The 13,162-nt window shown below is 36.6% G+C and overlaps 1 long non-coding RNA gene across 1 annotated transcript in view; it reads right to left on the bottom strand.

The window, feature by feature from the left end:
* Positions 1-13,162, bottom strand: part of LOC132710469 (uncharacterized) — a 94,581-nt gene that overhangs the window by 68,416 nt on the left and 13,003 nt on the right. Inside the window, exon 2 of the long non-coding RNA XR_009621168.2 lies at positions 1,501-1,569. This is a non-coding gene — a long non-coding RNA (uncharacterized LOC132710469). The remainder of the gene's footprint in view (positions 1-1,500; positions 1,570-13,162) is intronic.

Genomic DNA, 13,162 nt, shown 5'->3' with positions numbered 1-13,162 from the left:
ATTATACAAGGCAAGACTAGTTGCACAAAAATATCCAGATGATTACACTGACACCTATTTTTCCACAGTCAGAGCCGAGAGCACCCTAGTAATAGCTTCCATATTAGGGCTTGAAGTATATCAATTCGATGTCCAAACAGCATACCTACACGCTAGATTAGATAAAAGTATCTATGTTAAAGCTCCACCAGGAATCGATGATAGGGACGGTAAAATGTGGCTCTTAAATAAGAGTCTGTATGGCCTAAAACAATCTGGCAAGAGATGGTATGACTGCCTAGCTAGGACTCTCAAATCAATAGGTTTTATGGCTACCTCAGCAGACAAATGTTTTTTTGTAAAGAGGGAAAATAATTTAATTGAAAATGTTCTTGTTTATGTAGATGATATATTATATATTGGTAAACATAAATACAAATGTGATGCTTTTGCTGCTGAACTTAAAAAACACTTTTCACTTAAATCCCTGGGGACTATTGACAAATATTTGAGAGTCCATATCACCAAGACAGATAAAGGATTTTGACTTTCCCAAAAAGAAAAAATCATAGAACTGCTCCATAGATGCAACATGAGGAAACCAAACCCAGCGAGATACCTATGCAGCCTGATTTTATTAATAACATGTACAACGAATCAAACCATTCACAGACAACAAACTATACAGATCCACTATAGGTTCACTGTTATACATAGCCAACTGGCTATGATATTGCTTTACCAGTCAACCTTTTGTCCAGGCATGTCAGTCATCCCACTGTTTACCATTGGGATGCAATCAAGAAACTACTCAAATACTTAAAATACAGCTCTGATGCATACTTATGCCTTGAACCAGATGTCTCGAAAGAACCAAAATTATCCTGCTATGTAGATGCTGACTGGGCAGGAGACATCAGAAGTTGGAGAAAAAGTACTTCTGGATACATTTTCTTCCTCAATAATAGCCCTATACACTGGTATACGGGCAAACAGAAGCTTGTATCTACCTCCACCACAAAGGCAGAGTTTGTATGCTTATCCACGGCCATTAACAACCTAACCTGATTCAACGATTTGCTCTGCAACATCTGGACTGAACCTTCATATCCAATTATTGTTCATGAAGACAATAAAGGTGCCATCGATATATCCAAGTCTGATGCTATTGGACAAAGATCACGTCACATAGACATTAAATACAAACACGTTAGACAACTAGCAGAAATTGGATTTGTTAAGGCCGTTCATTGTGAAACCGAAGAGCAAACTGCGGATATCCTCACCAGGCCTTTACAATGTAAACAACATGCCTATTTAATGTAAAAACTGTGTGTATATATGTAATGCTTATACAAATATATGTATATATATGTATATATGTTCAAAATCTACCTATCAGTTAGACATTTAGAGGGGGTTTTGTCAGATAAAATATCTAACTCTTGTATTTATTCTGCACTCTATGGTTTAGCATGGGTTAAATCCCTTAAACCCATCCCATTCCCAACTCCGCCTTACCTTTGACTCTTCCCTCTGGGTATATAAGTCCTTGTCTGTAAAACTTCTCCATCAGATTTAGATGAATACCTATGAGATACAGAAGCAAGGTTATAGATGTATATGAATAGCTTAAGTTATATTCTCAAAAATAAATAAATAAGTTATTTCTGTTATTGATGAAGTACTGAGAGTTATTGGGCTAGATCCTAGAAATTTAACAGTTTAGCAAAGCTGAGAAGAGTAACATGCTAACAGAAAATCATTATTTAGTGAGACATTCTTAAAATGTTATGTTATGAAAATTTTGAATTGAATTGAGATATTATTTATCCAAAACCATTTATTATCACATTTGGAAAGTGGTTCTTTTAGGTAGGGGTCGGAGTGAAGAGACTTTCAAATCAGGAACAATCTTCAGAAACTTGCTACTGATATTTATGTATGAATGCATTATTCCCAGTTGATATGTTGTATCTGCTTTACCATTTCATTCTGCAAGGATGGTTTAGGGCATGTGCTTCATGAACAGAAGCCTTCATGTCAAATAGCAAATTGATTTTGAAAGCAATGGGATTTTCAAAGCTGAATGTGGTATCATATGGAGATTTGTCTTTAATTTTTTTTTTAAAAAAAGATGCCTGATGTGCTAAAACAGCTTTTTAAAATTTCTGATTCGTGTTTGTCTATACATTCCCCAACAGAATAGAGCCACTTCTAATAGATACTGAGCCTGCATAATAGCCATTGGGGTTGAGATGTAGTTATTAAAATAACTGGTGGAACAAAAAACGTGAGAGGAAAGAACAAGAGTAGTATTCATGCTGGGTAACCATGAAGGGTTATAATGCTCTTCTCTTTTTTTCCAAGAAATATGGTGTTATGTATGTATCTATTTTGTGCGGGAAATTCAAATGCAGGAATGCTTGTGATTGCTTAACGGTTATTTCAGAACTGTATATAAGGAGGGCTGTTGCCTGTATTTCTTTGCTGAAGTCTCACCCTGAATTAAAGAGCTGTTGTCACTAGCTTGCTTGTGCCTCTCGTTATTCCCGCGCTACAACATACAGTACATAGGAATGACTCTTCATTTAAATTGTCCATGAAGGCTATTGTATGATTATGTACACTATACAATTACAGGTGTAATTGTATAGTAAGTTTCTTGCTTAAATTAAATCTACTGCAGCTCAGGAATCTACATAAGTTTTATTTATTGTTGGGAAATCTCTTAGTTGACTTCCCAAAGTACAGAGAAGCAAAACAGCATGTTTATTCATAAAACTGATAATGTCAGGAGTCTTCAGGGCATACTCAAAAAGCCAAGATAATAGTCACAATGGTGTGATCAAATCTCTGCTTGTTTTTTTTTTAAATGTGCTCATTGTTATATTGTGTTTTTATAAAAAAGGAGAAAGCTTTTGGTGAACTAACATTTTTGAAAAAATGTTTTGCTGCAAAACTTTGAAGTTTTTTATTTTATTTTTATTTTTACCCACTCACTTAAAAATGACCAACCTTTGCAGAGTATTCCTGCGTAAAGGCACAGTATTATTCCCCACCTGCAAATGCCACATGATCCAGGAAAATGCAGAACCATAAATAAGTGTTCTAACATAATTGTTGTCTCAATTATTTGCTGTGGAATATACAGGAGAAGACTTCAGAACGTAAGTAAATCTAGTGATAGATCTAGCAAAGCAAGGAAGTCACATTACTTTTTAAAATAGCTTTGATAAAATGCTTCACATTAGTCTTTACTAAAACAAAGCACCATTCAAAAATCTATATAGATGTTGTATTGTTAACATTTCAGTTCAGCTTACTTTATTATTCTAATTAAATAATAATTATGATTAATAAGAAGTAAGCAGAATATGAAAAAGAATAAGAAATGAAAATTTATTATTAAGAAAATAAGAAGAAAATGAAAACTTGAAACTAAGCATATAAACTAATGCATACAGTTCAGATTTCTAAATATTCTTCCCTTAGACCTCCCAATGATCAAAATTGGTATTTTAATATGCAAGGAAAGAAAAGTTTATCAAAGTATAATTGACAAAAATGGGTAATTGATTTTTTGATGCAATTTTCATTTCTATTTTCTGTTAGTTTCCAAACTATTGGTATGGAATTCTGAAAACTGTAAGTATCTAGAAAACCCAATAAAACTTTGAGAATAAAATGTATATATGAAAGGACAATTTACCCATTATTGCATTAGTTCATAAAGCAGTATAAAGTTACCAGGAGTACTTTCTGAGACATATACTGTACATATATATCAATATTGATATACATATGGATAGGTAGATGTATCTGTAATGCTTGGGAATACAAAAAACAGTTTCCATCTATCCCATTTATTAAATAAATTGTAAACAATATGTTAAATTAGCATTGCTTTAGTTCTGCTCATTACTTTTAATAAATCAGCCTCAAAATCTAACAGATTTGTCAATCTGAAATTTGCACATATTATAACAGGAAGAAAAATGAAATAGAGTAGGGCAAAATGTTTATTACTGTAAGAAAAGTTGCAGATTGCAGATTGTAAATAAAACACTCAGAAATAGAGCAGTAGTTGATATTAGGTGTCTTCTTTTTGAGGAAAAGTTAATTAAGCAAAAATAACCCTCCACTGATATTAATCAAATTAATTTTGTATAGTGAATAGTGAAGTTATTAATCAAAATTCATTTTTAATCTCTGCTATATTTATTTTCTGATATAATCATAGCTTAATTTATTCTCTTTGGTATGTCAGTTAAGACACAAGTTCTGCATAATGAATAGGGGTCACACACTCCTGTAATATTACAGCTAGTATTAGGACATCAACTTTCAAATCATTTCTTAATCCTAGTAATTTAATATTTCACAAGTGTTGGCTGTTGAACTGTTTACTCTTCAAGATTACATTAAGAATATATCTGTTTAAAAGTTTATATTAATGTGCTTAAGATTCTCCTCAAGTGAGATTAATGTTTTGGATTCTGAGATGTAAATGGTCATAATTATATTTGTTTGCCTAAAATATCCACATTCGAAGACCCTTTATGCAATGGATTGCTTCATTTCATCCAGCTTCTTTAACTATACTCCTTTCATGCCTATAATTGTTTCTGCTACTCAGTATTCTTTGTTCACCACTTTGTGCAGAGGTGGTATTCAGCAAGTTCTGACCAGTTCTGGAGAACCGGTAGCGTAAATTTTGAGTAGTTCAGAGAACTGTTAAATACCACCTCTGACTGCCCCCCCCATCTGTTCTCTGCCTCCTGAGTCCCAGCTGATCAGGAGGAAATAGGGATTCCATTTCCATTTCATAGTGGTGAAATCTAATTTTTTTACTACCTGTTCTGTGGGCGTGGCTTGGTGGGCATGGTGTGGTGTGGCTTGCTGGGTGTGGTTTGGTGGGCATGGCAGGAGATGGATACTGCAAAATCTCCATTCCCACCCCACTCCAGGGGAAGGATATTACAAAATCTCTATTCCCACCCCACTCTGCGGCCAGCCAGAGGTGGTATTTGCTGGTTCTCTGAACTACTCAAAATTTCTGCTACCAGTTCTCCAAACTGCTCAAAATTTCCACTATCGGTTCTCAAGAACCTGTCAAAACCTGCTGGATTTCATCTCTGATTGAAGGTACTCAGAAGGAAAAGTTTGCCAAGAATAATTTAATTGTCATCCAATCCTAAATTATTACATTAATGATTAAAGGTTAAGGTTAAGGTTTCCCCTGTCCAGTTGACTCTAGGGAGTGATGCTCATCTCTGTTTCTTAGCTGAGGGAGCTAGACTCTTCTGTGGTCATATGGTCAGCAGGACTATATGTGCAGTGCACGGAATGCTGTTACCTTCGCACTGAATTGGTACCTATTTATCTACTTGCATTTGCATGCTTTTGAACTGCTAGATGGACAGGAGCTGTGGGCAAGTAACAGGAGTTCACTATGTTGCATGGTGCTCAGGTGTCAAACCTGGGCAGTCAAGCTCAGCATCTTTAACCATTGAGCCATTGCACTCCTTATCTTAATGATTAGTAATATAATTAAAAGCAAAACAAAGCAAAGCATCCCCATTCTGAATGGGGGCAGTTTTGGAAGTTGCCAGTACTGAAATCATGCAAAAACATTTTTTTTTCAATTGCATTTAAAACATCATTTTATTTATTAAGAATGGGAGCTACATTTCTAAATTTGATTGATGAGTGAAGAAGACATATTTTCAGAAAGATTTACAGCAACTACATCTGAAATCCAGTCCTACTATGGCCCCACAATATCAGTCCACATATAAAAGGGTGGAGCTTCGATTACTACCTTGCTTTTTTCCCACCACCACCACCATAGATTTCAGCCAGAAGGAGGTAAGACTTAGTTTTTCTTTCCCCTAAATTTATTCCACCCCCTGAGATGATCAAGAAAAAAGTACATTGTGTTAAAACCAAGCAGGTGTTGTGGCTAAACTTAATTATCACCATACTGGGAAAGGTTTATAATTGCAACATACTTTATGAGAATAAGCTGGTTACTGACCCACCCATTTTTTTCTGAGCAGCAATTTCTCTTTCTTTGGGCTCTGAAGAAATAGATCTGTCTGAATTTCATAGAACCATGCCTAATACTAGCCCTGGATTAATCATTAGGCCAGTTCTGATCTATGTGATATCAATCACAGCAGAGCAAAGCAATTTTAAAGCAAGCTTCACAGACATAACCAAAGTCTAAGGCTAAGAAGGAGGGGTGAAATGCTACCAGTTCGCACCAGTTCAGGCGAACTGGTAGCGGTGCCGGGTGGTTCGGAGAACTGGTAATGGCAGCAACACAAGGCTCCGCCCACCCACTCGGATGTCGTTACTTCCTGGTTTTAACCAGGAAGTAACCTGTTTTTGACCCTCTGCTCATGCGCAGAAGAGTTTGCACATGCGCAGAGGGTCTAAAATCGCACGTGAAGCACACGGTGCACGCACTTCCAAACTGGTATGGAAGGTAAGTAGATTTTACCCCTGCTAAGAAGGTATCTTATTTTGCAATTGGCATTAGATACAAAAATAAAAAAGAAAAGAAAAAAGAAAAGAAAAGAAAGGTTTATGATGATCATTTTGTATCTTCATCCAGAAATTTGAAAAGTCAAAAGATATATTTGATAGATGGAAAAGGGCCATGTATGGCTGGAATAAAAATTCTAATTCCTTTTTACTCCATCATGGGATGGAGTTAGAAAGGAAAGTTGAATAGCATTTATGGCATCTTCTTTAGCTAGGTCACCAGGGTATTTTTTACTGAAATCGTTAATGGAATAGTTTGGATCAAGTTCTGCAAAATCTCAGTAAGCTACAACTGAAAAACAGGGAGAACGCTAATGTAATTAATATTTTGTTACTTGGTTTCAACTGCTTCTTTGGCCTAAAGGCTCCCTCAGGCTATGAAATAACAGAATACATTTGCTATTCATATAATTCAAATGATTTGGTTAAACCATGCAGATGGAATGATAATCACAGCTATGAAACAAATGGCTATCTTGACAAATACTTCCACCAAATTATCTCAAGCAGCAATCAAGCAATCAAGCAGCTGTCTAATATATCTGAAAGGAATGCAGATCTTTTGGACTAAAATAATGGTTATATAAAAAGAGTCATGAAGAAAATAGGAAAAAGTAACAGTTTTAGTTGTGATTCTTTTTGGCAGTTGTTTCAGGAATTCTTTTGAAGCAAGTGAAGTCTCCTTTTGAATAAATAATGTTGACATGCATGATTATTAGGCTACTGATAATATAAGAAGTAGGGTTCTGTACAATTTGACACTGATTGAAAAGAAGTCTTTTGACCACATTAAACATAAATAACTCTCTGGTCATTCATTAAAGCAGACTGACATTTTTCAAGTTTCCATGTAATTTTAATAATTAATAAGAGCATAAAAACAATAAATGAGACTGACCTGGATAATTTTTTCTATATTGGATTTACAAAAATATGCTTGTTCTGGGACAAAACAGACTTAGGAAAGGACAAATAAAAAATAAATAAAAGGAAACCAAATTTTAGGACATTATTTTAATTGAATAAAGATTAATATTTAGAAATAAAAATAAAAAAATATAAAGTTAGTTTACTTGATCAAGGTTAAAATGAACATGTTGTTATCTCTCATAACCCTGAAATGATGAAGCTTAATGGATTTGTTTATAAATAAGAGATGAAGTATATATAAAAAGAGATCATTTATTGTATTTTAATAGAAGATAATAATTTATTGAAATTGTTGACACTTATTGTGATGAAGAAAGTCACTCTGGGGTTAAAACTGGCCCCCACAACCCAGATGTTGGGATGGCCACAGGGCAGTCTCGAAGAGACACTTGGTTTGGAGTCACCGCAGAAGGCCGCTCCACAGGGAGCTCTGTGCTTGAAGGATAAACCCCTTCCTTAGACTCTGTTGAAGATTGTCAACAGTGAGACAGATGACCAGTAGCTTTCTCACAAATTTTCTTCAAAACCTTGTCCCTGCACCTCTCATCTTTGGAAGATGCTAAAGTATGCCTGCAAGGCTTGTGATGAGGATGTGAATCCGTGCTGCTGGTAGGCGTGTCATTTGGGCCATCAGCTCGGGATGGTTCAGGAACAGATGTCCTAGACTTTGAGGTCACTTGCTCCTCTGACCTGGGCTTCCGGCCATGCTTAGATTTACCTAAAGCTTTGGGCATAATAAGGCGGTCTGCTGCAGATACCTCAAAATTTGTGGGTACCAAAGGTCACCCAGATAGATGAAAAAGGCCAGACAAACAGTTCCACAGTGCATAAAATGGCCGCCCAAGAGTCCTGCCCCTTAGATCCACAGCCAATTCAAAGGGCTGTCAAAGACAAGCCTCTAATTACTACTAGTGGTGATACAGCTGCAATCGCCAAGGCTCAAACAGCCAGAGAAGCTGGGCAACTGGACCAGTTCAGAGCCCTAAATTCCTTAATATGGCCACAAAGGAATTTAATGCAATCCAGACACAGGCTGATGCTTGGAGGCCAGCAGAAAAGTGCAACCACACTGAGGAACCTTCAGGTGGTAAACAAAATGATGGCTGCTAAATGACGCTGCAAACAGGAGTGCAAAACTCCTCCAAATGGCTGCCAACCACTAGAAGATGAAGGCTGGAGCGTGATGCTTCCAAGCCTGCCTCTACGAAGCCGGGGAGGAGAGATGTCTAAAAAGGCTATCGCCAAGCCAGGCAAGCCAGCAAAAACCAGAGTGCGAAGCTCCACTTTTAAAACAAAGAGTCGGGCAGCAGCTGTCATTTGTAATACAAAATGGCTGCCTGACTATCTCTCAGGGGAGTGCGAAGCTCCACAAAAACGTCTCCAACTGCCAGGAGAGTGAAGCTCCTCAGAAATGAAATATCCAGCTACCCCTGGGAGCACGAAGCTTCACAATGCCCTGGAATGCTTGTCTGGTCAATGGGGCTAATGAGAAGTCTGAGGCTAAATAGGGAGCTGAGAACAAATTCCTCAGCAGGCCAGCCAACGCTAGCTGCTGGGGAAAAGCTAATCCACAAACTGTGGAAATAGCCGTGGCACTCACAAGAAGCAGAGTCAAAAAAACAGTCCAAATAATCAAAGTCCAAGAGTCCAGATCAGTAGAATGGAAGGAGAAAGGCAATTGAAGCCAGAGAGACAGTCCCACACATCAGTCCAGTCTGAAGGACTGAGTCAAAAACTGGAAGCCCCTAGCAACAAGTGCGGGATTTAACAACTATGACAGACTCAGTCCTTCAATCTGAACAGATGAGTACAACCCATGCCTGGCTGCTGTCTCCCCCCACAATGGAGAATAGATAAGACCAGAGTAGTAAATACCAGTTATAAAACTTTAGAAGAAAGAGTCTTGAAGGTACTTATTTATTCATTTACTCACTCATTCCATTTATACGTTTGGCTAAATAACACATGATTTTGAGCAGCTAAAAACCTTTAAAATATAAATAAGCAAAACGAATTTTAAAAGTACATCACATTCAGGGTTACTGAAGAGCATGCAATCACATAATCAAAAAAAAAAAAAACTTATGCAATAGCCTGGCCCACTGTCTGGACAGGTAAGAGACCAAGTCTTCAGCACATTGTAATAGACTGACAGGATCAGTTATCTGAACTTCAGGAAGCATGCAGTTCAATAGAACAGACTCCCTGACTCCCATTAATTGACATACTTTAATAAAAGAGAATTGGATCATTCCCATCTTGTCGGATATTGAAGGACAGGCAGAAATAATTGGAGACTAGCAGTTTCTGCCAATAACCCAGCTCTGTGCTGTGAAAGGCTTTATAGTGATTCCTAGCAACTTACATTCAGGTGTCGGTCTACACAAAATAGACCTGTCATACAAGCATACTGAGGCATACTCACAACTACCCATGCCATTGAATTCTGGAACAGCTCTAACTTCCAAGTGATCTTCAAAGGCATAACCAAGATATAGAGAACTTTGTAATAATCAAAACAATGGTGATCAAGGTGTGAGTGATTATGGTTGAGATGTCCTCACTGAAAGCAGGTGCAACTAGCACACAAATTAGATTTGTACAAAGACCCTTCAAAAGTCATGGATGCCTAAACAAGATGAAGTTATTAGGAAAATTATGGAATTGGCTGAAATTAGTAAATTGACATTTGAAATTAGAGAACAGGAAGATAAACAATACTATAAGATATGGGATTTATTTTATCAATGGCTAGATAATAAAACATGGCAATGAAATATGAAATACGAAATAGATGTTATAATACAATTTATGGAAATGATTTTAATGGGATGAAAATGCCATTGTTAAATGAATGACAAATGAGAATAATGATATAAAGATATATGTTAGATTGATAATGCGAGAAATTAAAGAATTTGTAAAGATGAATATGAGATGAAGCACAAAAGATTTGTAACCGACCGACACACTACTTGTAATTGGAATGGATGATGGATGTTTTTATGTTTTGTTTAAAAATAAAAAACTTAAAAAAAAGTCATGGATGCCAGCTGCATTTAGAGATATTCGCCACTATTGCAAAGTGCTTTATATTCAGGACCAAAGGGACTGAAGGTCTGAAGTTCAAAGTGTTAGGTCATCTTCTCTAGCAGATGGGTAAATGTGTGTAAATGCTTAAGGGCTATTAGCTCAGAAAGGTCATGTTATCAAACATTTTATGAATACTTTCTTCCACTTATTTTTCAAAACCATTTGTTTTGACGCTTTTAGTCCTCACTTCTATTCATTCATTTCATCCATTTATTCTATTCAATGGAATTTATCCACCATCTTAATGAAGCATTATTAAAAATATGCATGCTTAAAGAAATGACTTGCAGGAATTGCTTTGATCAAGTATAGGAACATCATCTCTGTCCTAGAAAGGATCACATTAATTAGATTTTTTTTAAACCAATGACATTTTCTTTTTCAATAATTTCATTAAAATTATTAATAAAAATTAATAGAAACTAAAATAGATAGAAAAATGGGTAAGAGGTACAAGTGGGAAAAAAATAGAAAAGACATTAAATAAAAATAAAAGCAAAAAGTAAAAATATGGCAAAGAAAAAGAAATGTAAAGAAATGACTTCCAAACTTAATCACAAATACAGACAATTTTAGTACCTTTTCACCTCCTCTTAAATTACCAGGAATTGTGTCTTTTTTTCCATATCCTATCTCTTATTTATAAACAAATCCTAAAGCTTATTATTTTATTTATTTATTTGTTTGTTTATTTAATTTATTTTGATTTATATGCTGCCCTTCTCCAGAGACTCAGGGCAGCTTATAATGCGTTAAGCAATAGTCTTCATACTTTTGTATATTTTATACAGTCAGCTTATTGCCCCCACAAACCGGGTCCTCATTTTACCTACCTTATTTTATTTATTTATTTATTTTATTTTTTAAAATTTTTATACCACCCCCTCTCCCGAAGGACTCGGGGTGGTGAACAGCCAAAATTAAAAAACATACAATATAAACATTAAAATACTATAAAACAAAATTAAATTTATCTTTGGCTTCCCCCAATTTAAAACCCCTTACCCATAAAATTCACCAATTAAAATTTTTTAACCCAGCCCGGCTTGCTGAAATAAAAAAGTCTTCAGAGCCTGGCGGAAGGTCCGGAGATCCAGGATCAGTCGTATCCCTGGGGGTAGCTTATTCCAGAGGGTGGGTGCCCCCACAGAGAAGGCTCTTCCCTGGGGGGTCACCAGCCGACATTGTCTGACCGACGGCACCCTGAGGAGGCCCTCTCTGTGGGAGCATATTGGCTGGTGGGAGGTTATCGGTGGCAGAAGGTGGTCTCGTAAATAACATGGCCCTAAGCCATGGAGCGCTTTGAAGATGAGAACCAATACCTTGAAGCGCACCCGGAAGACCATCGGAAGCCAATGTAGCTCACGCAGGAGAGGTGTCACATGGGAGCGCCATGTCACCCCCATTAGTACCCGCGCGGCTGCATTCTGCACCAGTTGGAGCCTCCAAGTGCTCCTCAAGGGGAGCCCCATGTAGAGAGTGTTGCAGTAGTCCATCCTTAGAAAGGATGGAAGGCTGAGTCAACCTTGAGCCTAGTGAGAATTGAACTCGCAGTAATTGCAGGCATCTGGAAGCTAAATACTACCTTTAACAGTAGCATTAGTCTGCTGCGCCACTCAGGTTCCATATTAGTCCCAATGTCAGCAAAAGTCCATTAAGGATGATCAGATCTCCCCACCCTCTCTCAATATATCTATATCTATCTATCTACCGTATTTTTCAGAGTATAAGACACACTGGAATATAAGACGCATCTTAGATTTTGGGGAGGAAAATAAGAAAAATGCTGATTGGTGGGTGGATCGGCCTCCCAATCAGGTGTTTCCAGAGGTGAATTTTAGCAATAATTCCCGTGGTTGTGAGCTCTGTGCCTTGCTTTTTTTCTGCCTCTAAAACTTCTGAAACTCTATTTCAGGAAAAACTTTTTTTTCTGCCTCTGAAAGCCTCCAAAACAGAGCTTCAGAAAAAAAGGCTTTTATCTCTGAAGGACTATCTGTACTCTGTTCAATCTCCTTTCTTTGGTATTGGTATGTAGATTAACCTCTTCCAATCTGTTGGTTATTGTGGCATTCTCCAGATTTGTTAATACAGTTTGGTTAGAACCTTTACTAATTCTTCTTTTGCTATATTATTTTAGATAAAAGCCTTTCAAAGGCTTTTTTTCTGAAGCTTCTTTCAGAGGCTTCTTTTAGCCTCTGAAAACTCCATTTGCGAGACTGGGCGGGGCTGCATTCGGAGTAGATGACACCCCGAGATTTTCACCCTCTTTTTTGGGGGGAAAAGATGCATCTTATACTCCGAAAAATACGTTATCTATCTATCTATCTATCTATCTATCTATCTATCTATCTATCTATCTATCTATCTATCTATCTATCATCTATCTATCAATATCAATATCAATATCAATATCAATATATCAATATCAATCTATCTATCTCTATCTCTATCTCTATCTCTATCTCTATCTCTACCTCTATCTCTATCTCTATCTCTATCAATATAAATGTATCAATATATATCAATATATATCAATATCAATCAATCTGTCTATCTATCTATCTATCTATCTATCTATCTATCTATCTATCTATCTATCTATCTATCT

Source organism: Pantherophis guttatus, chromosome 5 (genome assembly GCF_059756535.1).
Source record: "Pantherophis guttatus breed Tessera chromosome 5, ASM5975653v1, whole genome shotgun sequence".
Taxonomy (NCBI): domain Eukaryota; kingdom Metazoa; phylum Chordata; class Lepidosauria; order Squamata; family Colubridae; genus Pantherophis; species Pantherophis guttatus.
This window is presented reverse-complemented; position numbering and strand designations above follow the sequence as displayed.